The sequence below is a fragment of the Melanerpes formicivorus genome, unplaced genomic scaffold (genome assembly GCF_026170545.1).
Source record: "Melanerpes formicivorus ecotype bairdi unplaced genomic scaffold, bMelFor1.0.p_v2 SCAF_16, whole genome shotgun sequence".
Classification (NCBI taxonomy): domain Eukaryota; kingdom Metazoa; phylum Chordata; class Aves; order Piciformes; family Picidae; genus Melanerpes; species Melanerpes formicivorus.
Window position 1 is genome coordinate 4,407,110 of NW_027142368.1, and position 6,418 is coordinate 4,413,527.

Here is a 6,418-nt window from a genome sequence, read left to right on the forward strand (position 1 = left end):
GTAAAGTTCCAGGTATCCTCATTTAAAAGCATTAAGTCTGTATTTTAAAACAGAGTTGTGGTCCATCTGCCTATATAAACACATCCCTGGAGGTGTTCAAGAGGGGATTGGATGTGGCACTTGGTGCCATGGTTTAGTCATGAGGTCTGTGGTGATAGGTTGGACTTGATGACCTTTGAAGTCTCTTCCAACCTTGGTGATTCTGTGTGATCCTTGCCTTCCCATTAATAACAATCCATTTGCTGTAGATATTTCCAGTACCCTGTTACGAGGCTCTTCCTCTTATCAAAAGGGAAGTTCAGCCCTCAGATTGAGGAAACACATGTAGAAAGGCAAGCCCTTGCTAGAAGTGGTACAGTTTATTCCACAGAGCTGAAGGCAGCAGAGAATTAAGTGATTTGCTGTGTTGTCCATTTCACTGCTTACTTGACATTCCAAAAGATCTAAATTGGGAATACAGTGCTGTGAGATTGTTGCTAAACTGTGAATGGATTAATATCAAAGCAAGTTCAGTGCTGACCAGACTGGAGTGGTCAGAGGGTAGAACAGCAGGCGGGCAGGGCTCTAGGTTCCTTTCCCAACTCAATACTGTCTCCCTGGCAAGTCAGTTAGTCAGGCATATTCTGGTATGAATGATACAAACTGGATGCCTAACTCCATATTCCATAAGTTGCATGGCTTTATGGGAATGCACCACAGCAGCATTTCAACTGACCTGTAATAGCAAACACAGTGTTGGGGATTTTTTAATTCCCTTGCCTTCTCATGTTTGTCAGGGGAAAGAGGAGGTTTCTCTTGCACTTCATTGTCTTAATTAAATGATAGTCATAATTTTTAGTCATTTCTGACCAGGGAAAAATGGGTCATGAATATGTACAGAGTCACATATTTATGTAGCTATTTATGAATATGTAAATCCTGAGCATCATCTGAATGGCCTGCATATAGAGAACTGACTAACAACAAAGCTTTTATTAGTGTAATTACAAGATAGCTCCTGCTGAAAAACTGTCATTGCACCAGCATAGCCTCCAAATGGGATCATAGTTCTAACTCAGTCTTCATTAGCATGCTACTTTGTCTATAAAATAAAGCATTCACTGCAATTCTAATAAAATTCTAGTTTATGTGAGTATTAAATACCTTCTGTTGAGTGAAGTATCAATTAAGCAATGAATTGTGAACTCATGTAATTTGTTTGAAATGGTGCTAATTACCACTGTAAGGTCTTTATTGATGCTGAAGTCTTTAGATGTAGACTGAAGGGATAAACACCTCATGTTACACAGATCAGCTTTCGCATGGTAGCATCTTTCAGCTGCTGCTGACCAACAGCCAAAGTATTTATTCTCAAATTCTCTCTCCCCTCTGTAAATCCTATCCCTCTCTTCATGTTACTGAAATAATGTACAGCTTGTTGGAAACCACCTTACTCCTGGTGAGAATATTACACCTCTTCAAAATGATGACCATTGGAAAATGCAAAGGATTTTAAGGCAAAATGCTGAAGGAAAATAATAGCTTGTGTGTCTGAGAAACAGCTCTTTCCCCCCTGCCTTTCCCCCCAGATTTTAAACAGAAGCAAAGAAAATCCCAGTTTTTGCAAATCCATCTTGCATCTTGGTGTTTGACTCACAAGTGACCATCACAAAAAATGGTGATATTTTAATATAAATACTTAGAACATGGAAAGAGCAAGAGGGAGGAGTGGTTTGGAGGAGAAAAAAAATGAATACATGGATTTTAAGATAAGGGTGAATGTAATGGAAAACTTCTCTGCTAGCACACAGTCCTGCAGAGAAGATGTGGAGGTAGCTGCCAATCAGGCTTGATGAAGTAATTACAACTCTCACATAAGGAATTGCTCTGTACTGGCAGGGGAATGAACTGAAAGAGTCAATTTCTCATTTTAGGTCACCTCATTATGTGGGTGCTCTGGTACTCCTGTTTGATAAATGAGTAGCTGGTGATGGATGTATTGATAGTCACCTACTTTTTCCCTGCCAGTTTTGTTAGGTTTTCTTTTCTGGCAATGGTGATATCTACCATAACAGTTTTCTTCTCAGATACCCTCAACTACCTCCCTGAGTACCTGTTCCAGTGTTCCACCACCCTCATGGTAAAGAACTTGTTGCTAACATCTGATCTAAATTTACTCTTCTCTAATTTCAACCTGTTGCCACTCATCCTATCACTGCAGGCCTTTGCAAACTCCCTCTGCAGCCTTCTTGCAGCTCCCTTCAGGTACTGGAAGGCTGCTATTAGATCTCCCTGGAGCCTTCTCTTCTGCAGGCTCCTCTTCTGTCTTTGTGGGGCATGTTGGTTAATATAATGCTGGTTTTGCAGTGTATATAGCATAGCAGAAGTAAGAAGGAAGCCTGAGTTGATTTTGAATTTTCTCCTATAATTCCATAATGGTTTTCAGGTAAGTGATAGTACAGAGAGACATTCTGGTCTCTAGCAAATTGCCAAAGAAAGTTCCATGTTCTCTTCTCGAAAGACCCCACTTCTTTTGGACCTGCAGAGAGCTGTTTGTCTGTGACACTGCTGCTGAAGAGTGTGTTGAGTCACACATCACAAAGGCAGGCTTTGTCCTCTTCTGGCTGACTAGGCTTGTATCAATTATTCTTTCCTTCTCTATTACTTAATGATACACCAACTCTTTCTACAAAGTGTGCATGACTCAAGGCTTCTCTGTGCTGTTACCCCTGAACTATTCTTCTCTTTCTGAATCACAACTTGGAGGCTTGGAAGGATTTATTAGAAGAGATGTTTGGGAAGACCAAATTGTACAGTACCTGTAATATAAGGTTCAGTTCTTAAAATGGCAGGTTGGTTTAAACAGTTTTGTTATTAATACACTGAAAAGTCAATCTGAGAAGTTTTAGGGATTAACCTTAAAAAACAAAGTCCAAAGTTTCTGTTGAACCTCTTGGAATCCCAAAAGAAGTTTGAGAGTTATACAGGATCTGTGCCTTCTTAGTTGCCCATAAACAGTATATTAAGTCTCCCATTAATGATCATAGAATGACATGGGTTGGAAGGGACTGCTGAAAGTATCACAGTATCATAAAGGTTAGAAGAGACCTCAAAGATCATTAAGTCCAACCTGTCACCACAGACCTCATGACTAGACCATGGCACCAAGTGCCACGTCCAGTCCCCTCTTGAACACCTCCAGGGATGATGACTCCACCACCTCCCTGGGCAGCCCATTCCAATGACAAATTACTCTCTCAGTGAAGAACTTTCTCCTCATCTCGAGCCTAAACTTCCCCTGGCACAGCTTGAGACTGTGTCCTCTTGTTCTGGTGCTGGTTGCCTAGTCATCTAGTCCAAACCGCTCTGCAGTCAGCAGGGACATCCTCAAATAGATCAGGCTGCCCAGAGCCCTGTCAAGCCTCACTTTGAATGTCTCCAGGGATGGGATCCCAACTACCTCCTCAGACAACCTGTTCCAGTGTTCCACTCACCTCACGGTACATAACCTGTCCCTAACATTCAATCCAAATCTGCTCTTCTCTAGTTTGAAGTCATTGCTCCTCAACCTACCACTGCAGACCTTGATAAACAGTCTCTCTCTATCCTTCGTGTACCCCCCCCAGGTACTGGAATGCTGCTATTAGGTCTCCCTGGAGCCTTCATTTTTTCCAGACTGAACTACCCCAGCCCCCTCATCCTAAGCAGAGGTGCTCCAACCCCCTGATAATTTTTGTGACTCTCCTCTGGATCTGCTACATCAGCTCTGTGTCCTTCCTATATTGAGGGCTCCAGACATGGACACAGTACTCCAGGTGAGGTCTCACCAGAGCAGTGTCAAGTGGCAGAATTCAGCATTTCAAATTAAAACCAATCAGCTGGAGTGAAATAAAAGGAGAGCTGGGGGGTTTTTGTGAATTTTTTTGTTGTTGTTTGTGGGGATTTTTAAATTTATTTACTTATAGAAGTTTGGAAAAGAAAAAGGATGAAGCACTCTGGAAATCCCTACATACTCGTATGTTCCTTTTTAGGTGTTTAAATTGCAGGCTCTTTTCTGGAGTTTTGCTAGCAAATGCTTCTTCTTTTATCACAAAAAAATTATAAAGTAGTTTAACATTTATCATCAGGACTTTTAAACAAGAGATATGTGTCTCGGTCCGGAGAGGGAAAGAGACTCAAGTTCTTTTAGAACATTCCCGTGTTGTGAAATTAGAGGCACAAACGAGGCCAAAGTATCAACAGGTAGACTATTTATTACATAAATAAAGTGGACGTAAGAAGGGGAGAGGGAGAAAATAGAGAGGGAGAGAGAGAAGAGAGAGAGAAGAGGAAAGGAATTATATTACCACACCCCTCTGTGTGTGTGGTACCACACAGGAGCTGTGGTCCTCCGGGGAGATGTTGGGTTGGTACAGGAACGGTGCTGAGGTTCTGGCTGGAGAAGAGCTGTGGTCCTCTGGGCAGCCTGGGTCTGTAGAGAAAGGGTGCTGAGGCTTTGGCTGGAGAGGAGCTGTGGTCCTCTGGGCAGCCCCTTTTCTCCGGAGCAGCATTGTCCCGGCTTTCCCTTCTCAGCGGCATGGTCCGTCTCCTGTGTTTTCCTTCATCTCCATTTTTCTCCCCATTTTTCTCCTCTGTTTCTCTCTACAAACCAGTAGTTGCTTCAGTCTTTTATACAGTTTTTAGTCCTTAGGTATGTATTCAAATATTGTCCCTCAGGAATTCCAGGGGCAGGAAATAATCCTTAGGTAAATATCCAGGTATCGTTTCTCCGGAAATCTTTCTATCTTTCTGTGTATTGCTGTGTGTTTGGGCAAGATTTTGGATGGGGGGGGTGGGGTGTGTGTGTGAATCTCCATCTCCATCCAGACAAGCCCCCCACATTCCTTACACATCAGGAAACAGGTGGTAAAAACCATTGTGTCACCCTGCCCAGGGTACTTGATGGGTGGAGATTATCTTGCCCTGAAGGCGTGAATGGCTGGGTCATTGTTGTAGGCCAGCTGTGACCCAGTGAGCAATATTATCTTTGCACCTTCCAAGAGTCCTTAGTGGCTCTGCCCAATACATATTGTCTGGGCAAACAGCAAGTGATTTTATCTTTGTTGAGTACACCATGAGAGACAAACTTATTAGTCTCTCACAGATATGAAACTTGTGTCAGCCTACAATGCTTGTGTGCAACAAACTATTTTCCTGAAGGTTTTTGTTTTCTTGCCCTGGAAAGATAGTTTTAATGGCATGAAAGAAGGAGGGAAAGAAAGAAAAAACAAACGTGAAGGCAATCAGCAATATGTGGGGTTACTGTCAGCTTAGATGCTGAACCCTTGAACAAAGGGGTTTAGAAAGAAGGATCTGATTAGGATTTTTATTTTATCCATTAATAGACTCAAATTTTCAGGGTCTAAAAGCAACATTAATGTTGCAATTCTAACAATAAAATCTGGCTTTTTGTTTTTTTCTTCAAATGATAACACACACTTAAGAATTCATTATCAATCATATCAAATCATAAGAGCCCCTTACATCTTCGCAAGGAATGGATAGAGCTGGCACTTTGTTGTATTTAAAGTAGGCCTTAAAAGCCAAATTTCCCAGGTTTCTAGCTTTTTTCTCCTGGCTTAATGCCAAGACCACCTCTGTAGCAACTCAGCTTTGATGTTTCAGAGTCAAACACGTGAGTAGACCATTTATTTGGAAGTGAGGGTATGTCTGTGATGAGGTTGTCCATCACCCAGCTGCTGCCCTGTAACCTGCCTGTGCTTGTGTCCATCGAAAAGCTGGCCCAGAATCCTTCCTAGACACTGTAGGCAGTTTGAATTTGGAGCTGTCTATGAGAGCAGCATAGCCATAGAGACATAAATCACTCAGGGTGTCCTCCAGACTATTTCCAAACTGGTCAGCTGTAGTTTGGTAGTGATAAATGTATATAAAAAGAACATCCATCTGGGGAGTAATGATGTATGTGGAACCCCTGGAGATGATCCTCTTTTGGCAGTAACGGGGGAAAATATGTTTATCTGTTTTCTGTGGCTGTGTGTGGACATTCCCTATGTCTGGTTAAATCATTTCACAGGTCAGCTCAGATAAAAGGGGCATCAACCTGTCTAATAATCTAGTATCAACTGTCAGTGGAATATACCTGGAGTTGCTGGAGATCTCAGCCTCATTAGATGAAGGCAGGTGCACAAGGCTGAAGAAATGCTGAAACCTGGTGAACCTAACTGTGGACTGTTGTGTTGAAAAGGCAAGGCTGAAATAGTGAGATCTGTAGTGACTAAAATACTCTAGATGGTGGAGAAAACAAAGTCTGATTATGACATGGATATCAAGGACAAATTAGTCAAAAAGGAGAATAGGGGTTGGTCTGTTCTCCCAGGCAACCAGCACCAGAACAAGAGGACACAGTCTCAAGCTTTGCCAGGGGAAGATTGGGCTCAAG